Source organism: Cuculus canorus, chromosome 26, assembly GCF_017976375.1.
Source record: "Cuculus canorus isolate bCucCan1 chromosome 26, bCucCan1.pri, whole genome shotgun sequence".
Lineage (NCBI taxonomy): Eukaryota > Metazoa > Chordata > Aves > Cuculiformes > Cuculidae > Cuculus > Cuculus canorus.
Window position 1 is genome coordinate 1,839,392 of NC_071426.1, and position 20,203 is coordinate 1,859,594.

General features: G+C 51.0%; 1 protein-coding gene across 3 annotated transcripts in view; it reads right to left on the minus strand.

The window, feature by feature from the left end:
• Positions 1 to 1,089: 1,089 nt before the first annotated feature.
• Positions 1,090 to 20,203, minus strand: part of ZMAT4 (zinc finger matrin-type 4) — a 209,000-nt gene continuing 189,886 nt past the window's right edge. The window contains exons 11-18 of one of the 3 annotated variants that reach the window (XM_054049702.1): positions 10,467 to 13,246; positions 10,124 to 10,324; positions 9,140 to 9,966; positions 7,931 to 8,056; positions 6,893 to 7,049; positions 5,049 to 5,154; positions 2,010 to 3,726; positions 1,090 to 1,770 (exon numbers count right to left, since the gene is read on the minus strand). The gene's annotated coding sequence lies outside the window, so the exon portion shown is untranslated. The other 2 variants (XM_054049701.1, XM_054049704.1) reach the window with 2 other exon arrangements.

Consider the following 20,203-nt stretch of genomic DNA (forward strand, 5'->3'; position numbering starts at 1 on the left):
TGCTGGCAAACTTAGAGACCATTTCCCAACCAAACCATTCTGCTCGGACCCGGCAATAAAGGCCACGAGGGGGGCAATGGGAATCGTGCACAGGGGTCAGTTAACCCAGATCTGTCCTTTCTCCTCCCAGATTCCTGCAGTCAGAAGGGTGAAGGCTAACGAGCTCTCGGGTAACTTGGCCCTTAAACTGTCTGGAACTGCGACGATCCCCCTTCCCAGGGCAGACGCTTCCCTCAAGCTCCTATAGTTTGGAGGCCAGGTTGAAAATCCTATTTCTCTCCTAGAGTCGGGAAGAAGCCCTGGAAGCCTCCAGCACACCACCATCAGCCAGAGCAATCGCACCGGGGCTCTGAGCCAGGCAGGCTCTACCCAGAGGGACCGAAGCAGCCCCAGATGTTTTAGGGACCGAAAAGAGCAGGAGCCTCCTCCACAGCTGCCCTCATCTCCTTGCCTCTTCCAAGGCTTCCAAACCTCCTACTGCTCCAGCTTCCCCCGCAGAAAGAGCAGAGCCTCCTGCTCCTGCCGGGAGGCTGTTGTGTCTTGAGGACTTGGCCTCCAACGAGCCCCTTCCACCTCCTTGCAAACAGCAAAGTGCTGAGCCAGCTGGGAACAAGCTGTTCGCCTGCCCCCGAGTCTCCCTCCCAACAGTATTTTAATTCCAGCTCAAGCTGCCAAAAAAAAAAAGGAGCTCCTTAATCAGCAAAGCTGGGAGGAAGGGCAGCTCCCGTTCCCGCACGCCGCAGCAGGGCGTCTCGCAGCTGCTCCTCTCCCTGGCCACCATCCTTCCTTCCCCGGCAGCCAAGATGCCCATGACCGTGCCTGTGCCAGCCCTGCAAAACCCCTTCCTATCTCCTCGTGATGCGCTGGATCTGCTCAATGCTGCTGCAGCTCCGGTCTTCCCTTTTTTCCCCCAGAGAGAGAGGTGCGGCTCTGGTGGAGCATCAAACGTCCCGTGAGAGCTGTGAATTTTATACTGGTTTATACTCTTCGAGGAAACTCCTTCTTCACAGTTTATCAAACCCAGTGTGTTTCCAGATAGAGGAAAACAAGCTCCCCCCATTACGCTTTGCCATTTGTCTGACGTTTTCATTATCCGCGATGCAGTACCCATCAAATAACGTCTTGTACCGAAAGCCATTTCTGTCAAATTAAGTTAAAAGGAAGTAGCGGAAAACTAAAAGCGCCACATCTAATCCTGCCACCTGGAAAATCGGCAGGGAAATATAATTTCGTAGCCTTTCAAATTAAATCAGATTCTGGGCTCTCGGCTGACGAGTTAATCTCGTGCTGAGTGGAATGGTGCCGCTCAACCATGACTCGGTTTAGGCATGTTCAATTCGTGGCAGAGCGGTTCCAGTTCAGAGACGTTGCTTTTAATTGCATTCTCACCCTATTTCTTTTAATTTTATAATTTGCCTCAACCGTTCCCATCAAGAAGGTGTCAGCAGGAGAGGGTCTTTAACAGCAGAGCTGGTTGTGCTGCCACGGAGAGGACCTGCAGGCAGGTCATGACATCTGTGTGCATTTAAGGTGGTTTTTCCCCTCCTGGACGTCTGCAACACCCACTACCACAGCGGATCCCGCGCTGCTGGGCTCCCACCCACCAGGGCAGGAGATCACTGTTAAGCAAAGCACTTTCAGATGTCTCCCAGCAAAACAAACAGAGGCTGTGCTGAGGTCCCTCCAGCACAAACATACCCGCAAGTCCTTCTGCTCCGCCTCCGCAGATGCCTCAGTGCGTGAGAAACCTCCTCCGCAGTCAACCTGGTTCTTCAAAAAGAGTAAAATTCTGAGCCCATCGTCATCAACCCCAGTGGTGTTCCACGAAGGAAGGGGTCATTGCACTACCATCCCTCCTCCCAATTTAATTTTAACCATCTACACCCCTAAAACCCAGAAAAATATCCACAGAAAAATAAAACCTGTCATAAGAAAACCAACAGTAAAATCTACACCCAGTACCAACTTATTGAGTAGCGCTGGTAGGAAAATTAGAGAAGTTTGAGCACCTCAGGAGTCGCGTTTGTTCTTTGTGGCAGCAAAAATGACATCCTTTATTGTTGTTCACTCAAAAACTGAGCGTGGTCACGGACTCTCCTTCAGCATCGTGGTACAAAACCGTTCACTCATCAGGTGGGAAGCCAGACTCGCTCTGCGTCTGGATCGGCTTTCTCTGGGCTTCACCCCAAACCCCAGCCTGGATTGAAGACAATATCAGAGACTGATCAGTGCAAAATGTTTGCTATTTTAATTTTTTTATATGATTATTACACTATTTTACCGCACAGCCGTCTCTTGCGGCACAAGTCCTTCAGGCTCGTGATCGGACTATTACAAACACGGTGGTCATGAGCTGCAGGAGTTCAGCATTCCCCGAGGACAGAGCTCGTGGTGGGTTTTGCTGTCAGCTATGCAGGCAGGCAGAGCCCGAGGATGGTTCCCGGTCCTCCTGGAGACCAGAGCTGCTCCCTGGATGTCGCACAGGTCATGAGTGAGCACACAGACACCCCTCACACCGTATTTCTGCTCCCTCTGTGGCTGCGCTTTGATGTCCTCCCACATCCCAGCTCCCTGTTCCGCCGATCTCCACAAACAGCTCCCACCCCCTCGATGTTGTGTATAAAATTGACCTGCACGTGATTTTGTGTCACTCTATTCTCCTTTTGATGCGTGAGGTATAACCACATTTCTCTCTCGTGCTTTGTTTCATTTGATTTTTTTTAATCTCCGATTTAAGCCCACGATGTCACGTTTGATCTTCCCTGGGTTTTGCGGGAAATCTCAGAGCAGCGGCATTAGAAGCAGCAAAAATAATCGAAGGTGTGAAGGTGCTGAACAGCCACTCGGAACCCTTTCCCCCCAGCACTGATCCTGGAAGGCAGAGCCCTTGCACCACCGGCTGCTGAACGCATCCGTCCTGTACGGCGTCGGCTCCCGCATCCCTCTTGGAGACAACACCCTGACCTGGGACCTCTTGTGTTCCGACAGCTCTCATCGCTGCCCTCCTCCAGCCAGACAGCCCCCGCACCTCCCAGGATTATGCAGCGAGCCCTCGCCTCCTCTTTTCGGGCCACCTTTGCGCATCCTCATAGGGCAGATCAAAAAGGGCAAAGAGCTCCAATTTTCTCCTTTCAATGCAAGCCAGAACGTCGCGCCAGCTAACTTTTGTAGGTTACCCGAGTAACTACGGACTGGAATGAAGTCATTATGGACTGAATCCATCCCTCTTTAAGCTCGCTTCTCTGTAGAGACATAAAAATGCCGGCTAAGGAAAACTTATCTGGGGTTGCTGAGGTTCTTTTCAAGCCTTTTCAAGCCTCAGATTTAACAGGTTTAAGGATCATGAAGGGTTGCTTCTTTTCTTTGCCAGTTTGCCACAATTACTGGACCTCCTGAACTAACTAAGACAGCAAAAAGCTCCTCTGAAACCTGGCAGACGGATCCATCACCTTCCAGGAGAAGAGCCCGGGTGCAGGATGCATCGCAGTAGGAGGCTCTTGCAGGTCGCTGGTGGTGTCTGAGCACACTGAAGATGCTCCTTCGCTCCCGTGGAGCACTGGCAGAGCAAGGTAAAGCCAGGTAAACCCATGTGGGCGCTTCCCACTCACCACAGCTTCAGCTCACGGTGCTTTCTGCTCATCCTGGGCTGGACCAGCATCTTCTCCTGGAGCAGGGCTGCCTGCACCCCACCAGGGACCGCTGAGCTCTGCGGGCACCGAGGCAAGGCTGCAAGGACATTATTAACGACAACAGCTATTTTTATAGAAAAGCAGAAATGAGATCATTCCTTCAAATCAAAAAAACCAACCCACAAACAAGGGTAAACACAACTGAGGCGGCTCAGCCTGAGCAGCTTTTCTGGTATCAAGAGAAATGATCTTAGCACAATCTGGTGTTTGGTTTGGTTGCTGTTTTTGTTTTCCTCATTTGCAATGTGTTTTAGCATCTATGCAAAATATCTCTCGGGCTGCTAATGGCAACAGGACCCAGAGTAGTGATTGAACCTACGAGAGTGTGTTATCTCATAACAAACCTTCCCCTTTGTGCCGAGCTGTCATTAAAACACTTTAACCCAGGTCCAAATGCTGGAGCTTCATTGTGCCCCTCCTCAGGTGGCGGCAGAGGGATTGTCCCTCTGCAGAGCAACTCTGTCACCCAGTGACACCTCTCTGTTCCCTGCAACACCACACGGCAGAGCCCCTGCCCTCCCTGGCACCCGGCTGTGAGCAGCCCTGCGGAGAGGAGAGGGCATCTCCCCTGGGAAGCATCGCCCCGGGATGGTGCTCGAGCCTTGTGGTTCCCCAAAGGTGTTTCACCTACGAGGACAGTGACATCCATCAAGCCAAGCTGCATGTGTCATCAAGGACATACAAACACCACTAGAGTGGACATACGCTGCTATTCCAGAGAATTAACAACCCATCATCGTAACAAATCTAAAGCAAAGGCTGAAAAGAAAGTGGGCAATAATTTCTGCCAAACATCGCAGCTGTGAGCACACAGTGGGGAAGGAGCTGCTGGGGGAGCAGCCTGGCTCAAATGAATCATGACAGGAGGGGAAGGAGAGGCTGAAAGCTGAGCCTTCGACCTCAGCTCAGCTTTTCTCTGTGCAGGGAAAACTGTTTGCACTGCTGCTCCTCCTGCAATCACGATGGATGCTTGAGAAGGCGATGAAGAATTTATCACCCCGCTCCGGGCAGGCGGTGATGGATGATCCGCCGAGCTGCGGAATTTCCCCAGACCCAATATGAAATCAATCTCCTGGAAATGTTTCCCTGGCCATACAGAGGGCTATCTGGAAAGCACAAGGTCCTCCGATGAGCGGCTCTACCTGCAATCATCTGGGCTGCAGCATTTTAATTTGTTTCCTTTAAAGAGGCTCAGGGGTGCCATAAGCGGCAGTTGCCAGGATTCAAAGGAGGCGGCAGGATCTGATCTCTTTCCATGGCCTTGTGTGTAATTACTGGAGAGGGCGAGGGAGGCAATACAGATGCAAAGACTCAGAGAGGTTAAATGAAGTTATTCCAAGCCAGCAGACAGAAACCTACCTGGGCTTGGATTTGGGGCAGGCGTGCGGGAACTGCTGAGCAGAGCCAGGGACAGCAATCTCACCAGCTCCGGTTGTTGGGGGCAAATTCCTGGGATCAGTGTGTGCTGGAAAGGAGGAGCAATTACTGCCTTCAAAGTGTGAAAAGGATAGCTGGAGGTTCAACCCCATCCACGAGCTGTGTTTGATGTCCTCCATCCCCTTCCCCGTCGGCAGAGCGCTGCTCTGGACGGGGTACCAGGGCGTGCGGGCATACGAAGGGGTGTGCAGGGCAGCTCTGGGATGGAGACACCCCAGAAGAGTGGTGATGCCCAGAGCATTCCACAGAGAAGATCACAAAGGTGTCATCAGGAATTAAAGTGGACCCAACCCTGCAGTATCCTTCTAGCGTAATTACCCTGGCATCAAGAATATTTTAGCCTTTCCTTAGAGGCACGTTGGTGGGCAGAGAAAGGAGCCCACCCACCGTGACAGCAGGCAGAGGACCCTGATCCTTCAGGTGTTTCCACAGCCGGCTCTTTGGAAGGATTACTGGCTGAAAGGGAGCCGCTCTTCCTGGAGCTGCCCCGCAAGGTGGTCCTTTGCACTGTGTAATTGCAGAAGTTGTGCAGATTGTGCCACTTGTAATCACAGAATCACCAGGTTGGAAAGGACCCATTGGATCATGGAGTCCAACCATTCCTAACACTCCCTAAACCATGTCCCTCAGCACTTCATCCACCCGTTCCTTAAACACCTCCAGGGAAGGGGACTCCACCCCCTCCCTGGGCAGCTGTTCCAGTGCCGATGACTCTTACTGTGAAGAATTTTTTTCTGATATCCAACCTGACCCTCCCCTGACGGAGCTTCAGGCCATTCCCTCTAGTCCTGTCCCCTGTCCCTTGGGAGAAGAGGCCAGCTCCCTCCTCTCCACAAGCTCCTTTCAGGTAGTTGTAGAGAGCAATAAGGTCTCCCCTCAGCCTCCTCTTCTCCAGGCTAAACACCCCCAGCTCTCTCAGCCGCTCCTCATACCCAAAAGCAGCTCGTGTCCCTCCTTTTCTAATTGCATCTTGCCCCAGGATGTAACCGTCAGCACAACCGGTGGCTGGAAAACCCTTTCAGGCTCCTGGCAATATCAAACTCATCTGTCTGTAACTTCGCACCCCGTGTTTTAACAACCCAAGTGATTCCTCAGCGCTGCCGCTTTGAGAGAATTTCTTACATGTCATCTAGTTTTAGTGCTGTGCCATTTCATTTGCTACCTTAGTTTAATGATTTTTAACACTCTTTCAGTTCACGTTTTTCTCTCTTTTCATCTTCATCTGTTCCTGATATTTTATTTTTCCAATAAACTATGTCATTTAATGGCCTTAATCCCAAGCCTCCTATTTAGAGCACGGATGTGGAGGCTGCAGAGAGAAGTCCCAATTTAAATCTGTCAGTCAAAGGTAATTTAATCTATCATCATCTTTGTATCTAAAACCGCTCCATGGGATAGAAACCGTGATTGAGATTCAGTTTGCATTTCAAACACCCAGCGTTACAGCTTTCTAGTGCCTGCTTTTCTTACATATGGGCAATGAGAAAATGACAAAGTTATACAGATTCTGGACAACTCAAAGTCATGAATATTTAGGGCCGGGTGCAACTGCACAGGCTTTTAAGAGCCTGAGGACATAGAATCATAGAATGGTTTGGGTTGGAAGGGACTTTAAAGATCACCCAGTCCCACTCCATGCCATGGGCAGGGACATCTCCCACTGGATCAGGGGCTCCAAGCCCCATCCAACCTGGCCTTGAACCCCTCCAGGGATGGGGCAGCCACAGCTTCCCTGGGCAACCTGGGCCAGGGCCTCTCCTACTCACCGTGTGTGGACAGGACAACGAGCTTTGGAGTCAAGACTCCGAATGGGGAATGCCTCCAGCACTTCCTTCAGGTCCAGCTCCTCTGTCCCATTTCAGCAGCAGACGATGTTCAGCTCTATCAATCAGTGCCTGAGTCTGTGCAGCATCCGAGACCCACCTGTGAGAGCAGCAGAATCGCCCACCTCACCGTTAGCTGCCACGTTATTTCCTTGCCCTCCTCGCCCATACGAGGAGTGGTATCAGGCAGCAACAGAAAATGTTCAACAAGACGAGCTGCACAAGGCGCGAGCTCCTGAAATCAATCCGTGTGAAGCAGAGCTGCTAATTACTATCTGAGGCACAATTCTCAGTCCCGGCTCCCAAGTCCCCAGGGGTTAAAGACATGCAAAGTGTTTTCAGATGGCTCAACAGGCTGCTGCCGCCTTCCAGCACTGCCCAGGCTCCAATGCTGTGTTCATTTTTGACACTGAAGCCTGATTTACATTTTCCCAGCGTATGAGGATCCCAGGAGATCCGTGCACCGTAAGGAGGCTGCGGGATCTCCTCCCCCAGCATTAAGAGTGAGGATGCTGAATGCAGCCAGGCTGTGCGCGAGAGCTGCTGCATCCTGCTGCGAGTCAAGAGCTCTGAGCACAGACCGATGGGCGGAGAGGAGCGTTAAATCCTGGCTGGGGTGGACAGACCAGGGAATCGCAGCCCTCGGGGTGGCAAGCGTCGAGCAGCCCTTTGGGCAGTGAGCTGGGCTGTTAAAGGTTCCATCCTGATCGCCAGGGTTCCTCTGGGTCACTCATGGTTGAACCAGGAGCACCTGCTCCGCTGGATGGCTTTAGACCCGTGTGTGGCACCACCTGGACAAAGCCATCCTCTCACCTCTTCTCTGGGTGATATCAGACGCTGGGAAGGCGGCTCACGGCACGAGAAGAACCGATTACCCTGGAGCTCGGAGCACTAAACGATTGCGCTCCACCCGCGAGACGGGTTGTGTAACGGAGATGTCGTTCTTCATGCATAATTAAGGACCTTTCATAAAACATTTACCACCAGCTGGGTCCTAAACGGGCGGGCGAGGGTCCTTGCTGCCTCCAACGCCGGCAGCAGAGCAGGGCACGGCACAGACACAGAGCAAAAGGCACGGGAGCCCTTCTGCCAAGCATTCCAGCCTGTCTGCGGAAGAGAAAACACCTGCATGTATCCCAGGGCAAATTTGCAAACCTGGACCAAATAATTGCTCTTCTAGAAAGTTCTCCTGGTGGTTGTTCCTTTATTTCCATCACTGCTGGCTATGTGAGAGCTGCTTTGAACCAGGACTATTAAATCCCAGAGAAGTCACTGCCTGATTTCCACCAAGTTGGAGCATTCCAAAGCTGCGACAGCCGATTTATTGTCAGCAGCAGCAAACAGTCGGGCGCAGCAGCCATTTAGCAGATGACCACAGTTTATTCTGGCCCTTATTGCACCCTGCAGTAATTAGCCAAGGAAAAAGGGCCTCATCCCAGCCTGGTTGGAGACATAGAACCCACAGACACCTTTAGATCCTGAATAAAACTGCTATTGATGGCTGCTAGCGCACATCAGAGCTTTCACGCGAACAGCATGAGATAACAGCCACCCCTCCCCGCTGGGCTTCAGCTATCGCAGGAAATGATTTTTGACAAATCTGAGGCAATCCTGAAATCCCGTGTGTGCCAGGAGGGGAAGATATGCAAAAGGGTTTTGTACAAGGGATCAAACCGCTCTGGCAGTGAGAGCTCCGTATTGCACCGAGAGCGCTGCAGAACACGCAGCTGCTGCTAATCCCCTTCTGAGCCTGCAGCCCAACAGACAGGAACAGAAAACTGGAATTTCCCACCTCCTGGCTTTTTTTTCCTGCCTGTTCCATCATCTCTGTGAATGCAAACAGGAACCCTGTCCTGTGCTGCTTCCAGATGGAGAACTCCCTCTCTGAGGTCCCTCCAAGCTCCTCTGCTGAGCCCCTGCACCCTCGGGAGCATCACCAACCGGATGGTGCTTTAGGGGCTTTGCCTGAACCAGGAATGGGCCTCACATCAGCGCTCCAACCCTTAATGGATGTTAGGTCCTTCCTCTTTGCTCCACCTTGAGATAAAAGCATAAATCTGATGCCTACGTTCTAGTTTGCTGCCATAGTACCTTCCCCATAAATATCTCCTAAAGAGTCCCAACCTTAGACCCAGCGCTAATAAAAGCACTCTTTATGGTTATTAGGCAGTCCCTGGGCTGAACAATTACCTTCAAATATCTGTTCAGAACTGTCTGGGAGTGGAAATCCACTTCTTCCTCCCCAGGTACAAATCCATAACGAGGATTTATTTCCGAGGCGGTGGGAATGAGGTAATCCCTCTCCATCTTGAGGTGAGATAAGGAGCAAAAAAAAAATTAAAAGAAAGTGGTACGAGTTAATGCTAAAGCACCTGGAAAAGCAAATGATTTGCAGAGGAAGGGGCAGGAGGTCAATAGCATGGAAAAGCTTTCAATAATAGGATGGACAACTGACTGGTTTGCTCTGGGAAGGGAGAAGGTACGAGAAGGCTGGTGCAGGTGTGCTGTTGGCCTGGCTGGTTGCTGGGTAGCGCTGCAGGGGGTGAAGCAGACCCACACGTGGGGTCTCTGCCCCACACAAGCAGCACAAACCCCTGTCTGTGCTGCCAGTCCCCTTCCTGCAGAGGAACAGGACCTGGGCAAGTGTGATAAGTAGGTGCTGGGGACCGGTGCTGCCACTTGACATGGATTCGTTGGGCAATACCCTGTATTGGAGCAACCTGGGGTTTATTATGGGACCTGGAATACAGATTGCATCCCCATCCTCTGGTTTAACCTCCCTAGGGAGGAGGATCCCGACAGCAGGGAACAACGCGTGAGTGGGTGTCAGTCCCAGACAGCCAACATCCCTCCACCTCCACCCTCCGAAAACCTCCGATTTCCAGCGGCGTGCCCTGTGCCGGGAGCTCCGTCCTGGTCCCTGACTCTGCACTGCGTAGACGACACTATTTCTTCCTTGCCCGTACCATTTCATCTCACTCTCTCCCATGAGATGAGCCATTACCAGCAACAAAAGCCTGCGCAGAGGGTAGGGAAGACAAATCTGCTTTTAGATCTGGAACACGCAAGTACTTATTACAAATGTTTGACAACGTTAAGATAGTTGCTATCAGTATCTCAATTGTTCTCCACTGCTCTAACACCCACCAAACCCAAATCAAATACTCAAATCACCTGTGAGAGCATCGAGAAGCAATCTGCCATCCTGACAGGGGACAGATATATGCTTAGGACAGACGGACACCAAGCCTGGAACAGGCTGGGGTTGCTCTGATGGGAGATAAACTCAACGCGGCGCAGCGTGAGAGCCATCTCCCCACTGGGCTTGTCCTGGTCTTGCTTCCTGGTGAGAGCCCGGATCCGGCTGGAGACTTCCTAGGAAAACAAACCCACGTGCTGCATTTTGCAGGGACAGCTTTTTTTTCTGTCTATTTTGTTTCAGTACAATTGTTGCTATAATAACCCTAACGCGGTATTAAATTGCCAAAAAACCAAAGCAGATGAGAATGAATCGTACCGCCCGGGAACTGAAACTCGGTCTCTGTCCTCCAGCCAAGCCAGGGTGTGTTTGTAAACCCGTCCTATGCCAACGGGATGATTTGAGAGACAGTGTGTGTTAGCATTGAGGTGTGCATTTATGGGAAGCAATTGAGGACAAATGCCTCAGCACTATCTCCTGGGATTTGTGCTTGGCATTTGCTGCTCTGTTTTCGCTGAATCCCCAGTAGTCCTGCAGGAGGAGGAAGAAGAATCTGTTGATGCTACAGAAAATGAAGTCCTGCACAGCAGTCAATAGGAAATAATGGATATCAATTACACAGCTGGAACTGCTGACCTGATCAGGTTTTATAACTCTGTACTCTGGGGGTCTCCTTAATAAATCCACGGAGAAAAGTGTCATCTTTTATAGCAATACGTTTCAGACTTTTATTTCCTATGAAGAAGCGACAGGCAGTGTTACAAAACGCTCCTCGGAGTCTCCCGGAGGCTCACGGAGGTGTCGGAACTGATGGGAGATGGACGTGAGCTGTTTGTTCTCAGGCACCGGTGTGCCATAACATTCAGAAACTGCTGCTTGAAACCACATGGGTTCCTTCCCTCCTGCTTCGGTCTCGTTTACGGCACAGGGGGCAAACTCCCAGCCAGTGGCTTAATAAGAGATTCCCAGCAAGGTGCGAAAATACCGGGTCACCTAAATGCAAAATTGGCCACTGAGAAGAACTCTGAGCGCTGTCACAGCCAGAAATAAGCATCGCCCCATGGGTGTGTGAGCGGGGGGCAACAGCAGCCACATCCACGCAACCTAGACTGCAAAATCATAGCGAACAGAGCCGAGGGGGGAAGCTCACCTTTTCTCTGCAATTTTTTTTTAATCTGTATTTCTATTTAATCCAGCCACCACCTCAAATGCTGAAAGCAGAAATGCAGCCACCTTACATGGCATCTTCCCCGTGGTAAATCTAATTAAACAGCCATTAAAACGTGTGTTAGCTCGATTATATCAAGGTGACCTGGAGCTCTTGCTAAATGTTAATAACAGCTTTCCCCACTAACTGGCATTCAACAGGGAACAGGCAGTACTGTTTCTATTGATGTATCCTTTAGATGAATATGGTTATTAAAGGGCTTTGTGTACCACAGATTCCCAAATAAATATGTGCTTAATTTGCTGGCAGCTGAAGTGTTTCTTGTGCCCCTCCAACTCTGGCATCCCCACGAGCCTTAGCCGAGCTCTCGCAGACACCAACGGAGGATGTCTGCAAGGACAAAACCTGCAGAGCAGCATCTCTACCACCCTGAGAGAGAAAAGGTGCTAAAATATAAGAAAGGAGAGAGGTCAAGTCCTTACCTGCAAACAGCGAGAGCCACGTCCCACCCTCGTGGTGCCTCTGGCTGCGGCAGCTGAGGGGCAGCTCTTGGAGAAGGTCAACCCCTCCACCTGTACCTGATAAGGGTGATTGTTTCCCAGCCAAAGGGCACACCCACAAACACCTTCAAACCCCTAAACCTCAACTGGGATCAAAATCTGGAGTTGTTTCCTTGATTGACCCCGACCCCCCCCGTCTCAGAACTACACAGGGCACAGTTGTGTTTGCAAAACTCCATCAACCGATTTCCACCTCCCTGCGCAGAAAGAGAGTCGCTACTGCCCAAGAGGGAAATATCTTTTTTATAAGCAGACAATTTATCCTGTGAAGGTTAATGACAGCAAAATGCCAACGATGAGACAGAGCAGTGTCTGTCCATTACTGCGGGGTTTTATCGCGTGCCCTAAGAAGCATCGTTATGCTAACGAAGGTGGCTGGGGCTCCAAGAGGGAACCACCGTCTCTAAAGCCTCCTCAGGAGCTGGTGGCTCCTTTCCCTGCCTGATCACAGCTCACGCGTGGAAACACGGGTCTGAAGCCGTTGCCAGGCGGCTCTTCGATCACTTGATCCATGCCTCAATGCTGGCCAGGCGGCATTCCCAGCTCTTCTGCTGGATCACTGCTTGGCATGAGCGGCCAAAACACAATGTGCTGCAGGACAGCCCTTCTGTCTCCGTTCCTTCAGAGTTTCAGAGGGGTCTCGGCACCACAGCTCCAGTGTCCGAGGCAGTGCTCGGACACCCCGGTCTGGTGATGCCGGCAGCGCACAAATCGTGCTTTACTCTTAGGGCGTCTCGAAAGAACTGAGAAGGTTTTGGATAATTATACCAACAATTGTCTATGCTGACAACTGAATAGACAAATAGGAAGATCAATGCTGAAGACAGCACTAACGAGCCAGGCTGGGTGTCAGGGTTATGGTCTCTGAACAACCCGTTAGAGAGCTGAAGCACAGCTTCAGTGTGTGTAGGACAGGGGACACTCCCAGGGCAGGGATCTGCATCCCAGGCGCTTGACGTCCCTTTGCAGGAGGGGGAGTCACCATGTCCATAGTCCGGACTGGAAGGAGGATGCTGACAGGGATCTCATCCCAGCTCTGGGCTTATTCCCCCCTTTCCTATACAAAAGGGAGAGGCAGATTTATTCGTGAGCTCTTACCGATGCCACTGGAGCGCTGACCACGTGGACTCGCACGGACGCCTCAGCAGAAACTGGCTGCTCCAGCCAAGGCATCCCCTGGAGGGCCTGGCACCGAGGAATTGGATTGCCTGGTGTTTGCAGTGTCCCTGGGAGCCCTGCCCGAAGGATGCCATGCAGACGTTCCTGCAAGGAAATCCATGCTTGGCCGTGTTTCCAGGACTGCCATCCACGTGCGGTGTGCAGGGGTGTGGGAAGGTCAGGAGAAGCAGGAAAGATGAATGATGAACCCCCTGGTGCAAGGATAAAGGGATGAACTAAGGTTAAAAACAGAAAAGAGGAGAAACGGAGCCAGGCTTTAACACAGAGAAGCTTCTGTTCCCTGGGCTTTGGCAGCTCTTCTATGGGCAGAGATGCCTTTTCCAGTACCCTTTTCACTTTTCCTTTTTCAGACATCCAAAATAGGTTTGCTGGGAGCACTTTGAGAGGGGTCGAATATTCAGCTCTGTGCTCAGGGTGTGATAAATGCGCTCAAACAAGTGGTAACGTGCACCAATTTAACACTAATTCAGGGGTAAGCATTGCAAAGCTATTTTCAGGTCTTTGGTGTAGTTTGGCAAATGCCCTTCCCAATGTCAGAGTGCCTCCAGAGTACTAAATGGGCGAGCCAGCGTTCGCCGGGGCAGAGTAGAGCCTCTTGGATGCTGGGAGCGATTCACGGTCTCACCCTCAACAGCGGCACCGTGTGCCTGTTGCACTGCAGCTTCATCTGGGCAATTCTTAACATCTGTGTCAATTCTCAGATCTTTGTTGTTCTGTATTATTTTCAGCTTCGGATTCTGTTTAAAGCGTGCCTGCGTATTAATCTTGCCGTTATTAAGATATATCTCTGCTGAGTATGGAAGGCAGAGTAAAACTAATTAAATAACATCCCAGAGCCTTAGTGCTGCCATTCATTACTGTTACAGAAATCCATTAAAGGGTGAGGAACTGCTCTTTAAGAGTCATTGCAGGGGGTGCAGAGTTGGCTAATTTTTCCCATGATGGACTGTCGTCTGTGCACAGGGAGTCGGAGGAAGGAGAGACCTGCATGGCACAGCCAACCCTGTCGCAGGCTGGAGGGGATGCGGATCTGTAAATCCAGGTTTTCAGCAAGGATGTGGCAAGGGAAGGGGATGATTTCTGAAATGCAGAATCCCTGCCTGCTCAGGGGTAGACACCGTGCCTGCCCCTGCCGGGCGAGAGGCTGGTGGCAAGCTGGGCACGGCACTGATGTGCCCACTGCCTTTGCTCAGAGCCGGGGATGCCCTCGGCTGCTCCAACCACCTCCCAGCAAACCACTCCGTCACTGCCAGCCGTGGACACCTAAAGGAACCAAAGAAAAGAAAGGGAAGGGGTAAACATGCGGGATTGCTGTTGGAAGAGACATTTGTGATATAAATGAGCAACTCCATGCAGAAATCTACTGAATTTCACAGAGGGTAATGAATTAAATGAAGTGGAAAGCGTGGCATGAACTGGAGATTTGCTATAGCGACTAATGTAATTAACCTCTATTGAAATAATTAAGCTTCCTAATTGGTGCTGAAGGAGCAGTGCAACCGAAAGGGCAGGTGGGAGCCAGCCTGGCAGCGGGGGGAGGCACCCGACTGCCCCGCAGGGGCTCCTCCGGCTTAGTGAGGGGCTTCAGCCCTGTTGGTGACAGCTCTCTCCGCTCCGCAGTGCTGCTGCTCGGCGCGTACCAGGGATGGAGCTGGAGACGAGGGCAGCTTCTGGCATGGACCCAGCTCAGGCACAGGCTCCACACTGCAGGCAGCAGTGTTGCAGCCACTGTCAGCATCACTGGTACCCTCAGCGTTGCCCCAACTCGGATCAGCAGCTCGAGTCTGTCTCTCAGGCTTTGCAAGACATCAGCGCTTGTGGGGAGAAGCAGGGGCACTCCGAGCTGCAAATCCTAAGAGCTGTCTCCCAATGCTTGGATCTACAACCTCCAATCCCTGTTTTCCCAGTCCTGGCATGCCCTGTCTCAGCTGGACGCTGCTCTACGGCTCTGCCTGCAGCACAGAGGGGATAAACCTCCCAGGTTTGGGACAAACACCACTGTGCTCACAAATATCCCACAAATGCTGTGACCTCTCTCCTCATAAACCTTCGCGTTTCCCTCCCCTCAGCCAAGGATTGCTTTATGCCAGTCAAGGAAGCAAGGTTGTGTTGTCTCTCGTTATTAATTCACTTTTATTGGCTGCGATGCCTTTCTAGAAGCACGTTTTATTACCAAATAGCTCACACTAGCAGAATGGTTTTCCTTTTAGGTTACACATAAACGTTTGACTTTCCCAAAGAGGCACCAAGGAGAAGCAAATCTCTGCTGGGTGGCATCACGGTGCGTCTGCTGCGCCTCCCCTCCAGCATCCCCACAGCAACAAGACCTCAAACTCAGCCCCTGGAAGGGTAACAACACTTTTTTAGCTATCAATAATCCATCTTTTGAGCTGAAGAGAGGCAGAAGAGGTAAGCAGGTCATTAAGTAAAGACCCGCTGCCTTTCTGCTAGTAATAAATCCGGTTGTGCCTGAACCACGACGCTGTCGCTGGACATCCAAGTCTCCCAGGCTCAGCTGCTGCTCTACAACCCCCCTGATGCCACAGCCTCCGGACCAGGCTGCAGATGCCTGCAGGTATTCTTCAATGCAGGAACAGCTTCATTTTATGAATGCCTTTAGGTTTTCTGGCACGGCAACAACTGCAAAATGTGAGACGGTTGGTAACAAAAGGAGTTTGCTGGGGTTTTGTTCTTTTAGCTCTCTAAACCATCAAGAAGGGCACTTGTTCTTTATGTCGCTGTCTGGATGAAAGGTTTGACTCTCCCTCTCCTGCAGGAGCGCGTGTTAGTGGGATGCATTGAACCTGCCTGTCTGCTCGGTTTATGTTTCCCTGCTAAAGAGTGGCCGGTGATGGAGGAGCAGTGGAGACACCGATCCCTTTCCTTCCTTTCACTGCTCAAGGCAGATGATGAAAAAAAGCACAAGATTTAGATTGATTTTTTTTTTTTTCCCTGTCCTAAAAATATGCTCTGAAATGCTTCCATTGCCAAAGTGCTGCTCTCTGCGATAAGGCACATTTTTCCTCTATAGCAATTATTTTGAACACTGCTATTAGATTGACTATGAGAACTCAATAGCATCACCTAAGGCACTCACAACACTGAAATTCCAGGTTCCTTCACTGCTGCTGAGTGCGTTCCCCACCATCACATCCGCCCTGTCCTGTCAAAGCCGGGACAGCAGGAACAGCGGGAGACTTTTGAGGGAAAACTGATGCCTGCGCTGAGTCCCTGCACAGACGCCCATTTGTGCTAAAGTTAAAATATTAAAAAGTAAAAACCTCAGGTGCTTTACCGGCTTTGAAACCCAAGATAAGAACCTTTTTCCCTTCCCAGAAGCTGCCAGGAACAGGCATATCAGCCAGGAGCAGCAGGATGGCTCAGCCGGGCACTGCAACGAGGCAAGGAGAAGGTGTTGGGAAGCTCTGTCCCACTTCTCACCCCCTTTTTAGGGAATTACAGCACCCAGCTGGGAGGAGCAGCCCTGGAGACAAAGGGAGAGGAATTAGGTCCTTCCAAGGCGAGAGGCAGAGCGGACTCGGGCAATGATGTTGTGTTACTCACATCACTGCCAGGGCCGTCAGGCTGCAGCTAAATTAATGTAAAAGGCAGGCGTAAATCCTAATTCACAGCATCCCTGTCGACTGCACCGAGCCACGCAGCGTCTCCCTAAATATGATTACAGCTGTATCACTGCTGAAGATAATTGGGGGGCACATCATTAGTCTTACATCAAGTACAGGGTGTATTTTTCTTTCATTCACGTTTATTTTAGCTTCACAATGGAATAAGCGAGGTTTACAGTGAAATTCAACAACTGTGGTGAGAAGGCTTGAATTCAACTGAGCAAAGGGGAGAGGAGGAAAGACCACAAATGGGAAAAGATACAGATCTCAGATACAGCCCCACCCGATCCTCTGTTTTTCACTCGCCTTAGGCAATTTTTCCCAATTCTGCCACTGACCACAAAAGAGCTGCTAGGAAGAAATTTAGGAGAAACCCTTCCAGAGGTGTCCTGTAGTAGAGGGAGCTGTGTGAAGGCTCTTGTGGGTACCCCAACAATGGCTTTCCTGGCAATGAGTGTGTTGAGTCAACACCTTGAGCCACCTCAGCCAGTCCAGAGGAGGAGGAGGAGGATGCCCTGCAGCCCTCATCCCCACGCCAGCCAGCACGGGGGGTCGGGGCAGTATCCTGCACAAACTCACCCATTGCTAAGCCATCCAGAAGAGTGGCCACTGGCCGGAGCCTCCTGGGGTTTTCTCTGGAGCCCAGCACAGACCTGGTTACCACTTACTAGAAATTAAGTGTAATTTGCAGGAGAACACCTCTCCTTTGGAGGAGATGCTCATTTTCAGACGCAGCCGTCCATCACTCCGCTGCGCGTGCAGCATTTCAGTTTGGTTTTTTCCAGATATTAAAACTGGGATCACTATTTTCTGGTTGGCAACCTGTGTTTAGAAGGGCGAGGGAGCCCCGAGCAGAGAGGTCCGGGCCCAGCAAAGCACACGCCAGCAGCAATCTGTACCCCTGGCAGCTCCCGAAGGACAAAGCGGCTGCAGGAGGAATTCTTCGTGGGTAGCTCAGCATCGTCTGCCTGCTGGTGTTTAAAGCCCAGGACACACTTCGATCACTGATTATGCTTTAGAGCCCCAGATTTGCCAGTTTGTGCTGCAGCACAAATACCAGGAGATGTGAAGAGCTTTCCCTCAGCCATCGGTTCCAGCAGCTGTGGCATCTCCGCTGGAAACACCTCCATGCCAGACACAGGAGAGACCCTCGGAAGCGTCTCCGCAGCCTCTGTCTCTGCACTCATCGGAGGCGCCGCTGGAGGTTTGTTCATTTGTTGGGAGTGTTCATTCCCCTGGAAGACTGACAGGCTCCTACGAAGTATTTACATGAAACTGTCGAGTCTCTCTCCATTTAATTGCACTTGGCGGAGTGCATGAACACAACCATGAATTTTTAAAAGCTATCAGTTTTATTCTGTTTGACTTCAAACGTGACAGGGTGAGACGCTTCCCAGCGCACGGCTCCCTCCGAGCCCTTTTTCCGCCCCCCAGCTCCAGCTGAGCTCAGGCAGCTCCAAGCCCGGATACCCCCAGCAACCCGGACTCCAGCAAAGACTCACCACCAGCAGGAAAACACCAGTTGCAGCCCACGAGCCCCATCAGGGCTGAGCTGTTTGTTGATACCACATCTGCCCTCAGTCACCATAGGAAAGTTCAATAATGAAGGAGAAAACACATTAATGAGACCGTCCTCCCCGGGCACATCGTTAGCAGGGGGGCAGAACAAGGGATGCAGCAACAGCATCACAAGCATGGGTAGCACTCAGTTACCCAGGTACCCAAAGACCTGACCCTGGAGCTCATTATTGACCCCTGCAGCAAGATATCCCATCCTGGCGCAAGCAAACAGACAGTAGTGCACCTGAAAATCATTTGGGTCTCAACAGGTCTTTCTTCCTACTTTACCTCGAGCTGCATATAAAATAAGCCGAGGCTGTTAAAGCCTTCGCTAGTCATAATCAAAGCATCTTTGCATCCAGCACTTAGCCCTGTAAGGGTGATATTACTTCTGTAAACGCAGCAGCAAGAGGTTTGAAAAAGCAAATGGCAAATTCCAGATTTCAGGACAGAAAAATACAGTTCAGCTGCAAGAGCGGTTTATAATCACGAGCTGCAGCAGTAGGAGGGTTATTTGCATTTAATCTAGACAAGAAAATATAACTGGATTTACTACAACGGTTCTCTAGAGATGCAGCTTGTAGACCAATGCTTTATCTTTGCCTCGGCGCTGAACCCGGCTGCTACAACAGAAACTCTGTGATTATTGTGCATTAACATTCACAGATACTGAGGGACGAACTGGCTTGTCCTCGGGAGCCACGGGCAGCGGATGGATGGTCCATGGCCAGGACTGTACTCGTTCCTGCCACAGTCAGAGGGAACCCAAGTGTATCCGGGGCAGTCAGAGAGCACAACGTGAGCTCTCAGAGGCTGCTTGGAGCGGACACCTGGGATAGGTAGAGGATTTCTCCAGCCTCCAGCTGAACTCTGGAGACCCAAGAGAAGTTCTTCTCCTTTTGAGCCTAGCAGATATTCATTTTCAGGCTTGTGCTGTGAGTAATTGAGCACCTTCGTGAGGGCAGGAGCTCTCGGGCTGTGCAGCCGCTGACGTCGCTCCCTCACACGATGCCTGACAGAGGCTGAGGCTTCTGCCCTGGCTGGGACAAGCCCCCACGCACCCCCCTGTGCACGATCACAAAGATACAGCACGTGGTATGGTTTAAAACTGAATTTAGAGCAGCAGCTCCTTCATCAATTTATATTCTGGTCAAGCCCTGCAAGAGTGATGCTAGAGACATTTAATGAATGCAAGCGAGCACCGTTCTGCCTGCATAATTTGCTCCTCTGGCTCACACACCTATCATTTCCCTGTAGTTTGTTAACAATAAGTATCCGCATAATTCATTTCTGTGAGGACAAAACAGAGAGTGTTATTAATGTTTCATTTCCCCTCGCATATATGTCAGGCATTTATTGAATACAAACTTGAACAAGGAGGCGCCATCCAGAAACGCGGAGCAGCATTTCCCAGCAAACAAAGCCCAGGTGTCGGCGTACTTGGGAGTAATTTTGCAGCATGAAACCCCACCAGTTGCACAAAAATAATGAAGCAGTCGGGATAGCAATTTGCAATTAGCGACAACTCATCCCCGGTTCTTACGCGGGGATCTATCTGCCACGCACTGCCCACCCCAACACAACACTCCCTACTGGAGCATCACTCATGAGAGGAAACGGGAGTTACGGGAGACTCCTTTTAGCTGGGAAATTTTGATCTTGCTGGCATAACAGGATAACGCTCCAAAGATTCCTTTGCCTCTGATTGGCTTTTAAAGATTTCTTTGTACTACTTTCCTACTTAAAGCACACACAAACCCTCCTGCCAGAACCCCACCGGCTCTGCGGGTAACAACGATGTTGTAGAGCACAATGCTGGAAGAGTTCGTTTTTAACAACTCCTTTTGTGTGTTTAGGACAGCACAGCGAACGCCATAAATATATACATATTTTCCTGACGGTGAACAACAGACTGGTATGAGCCCACGATGAGAAGTGGTTTATTAGGAATGGAGGAGGAAT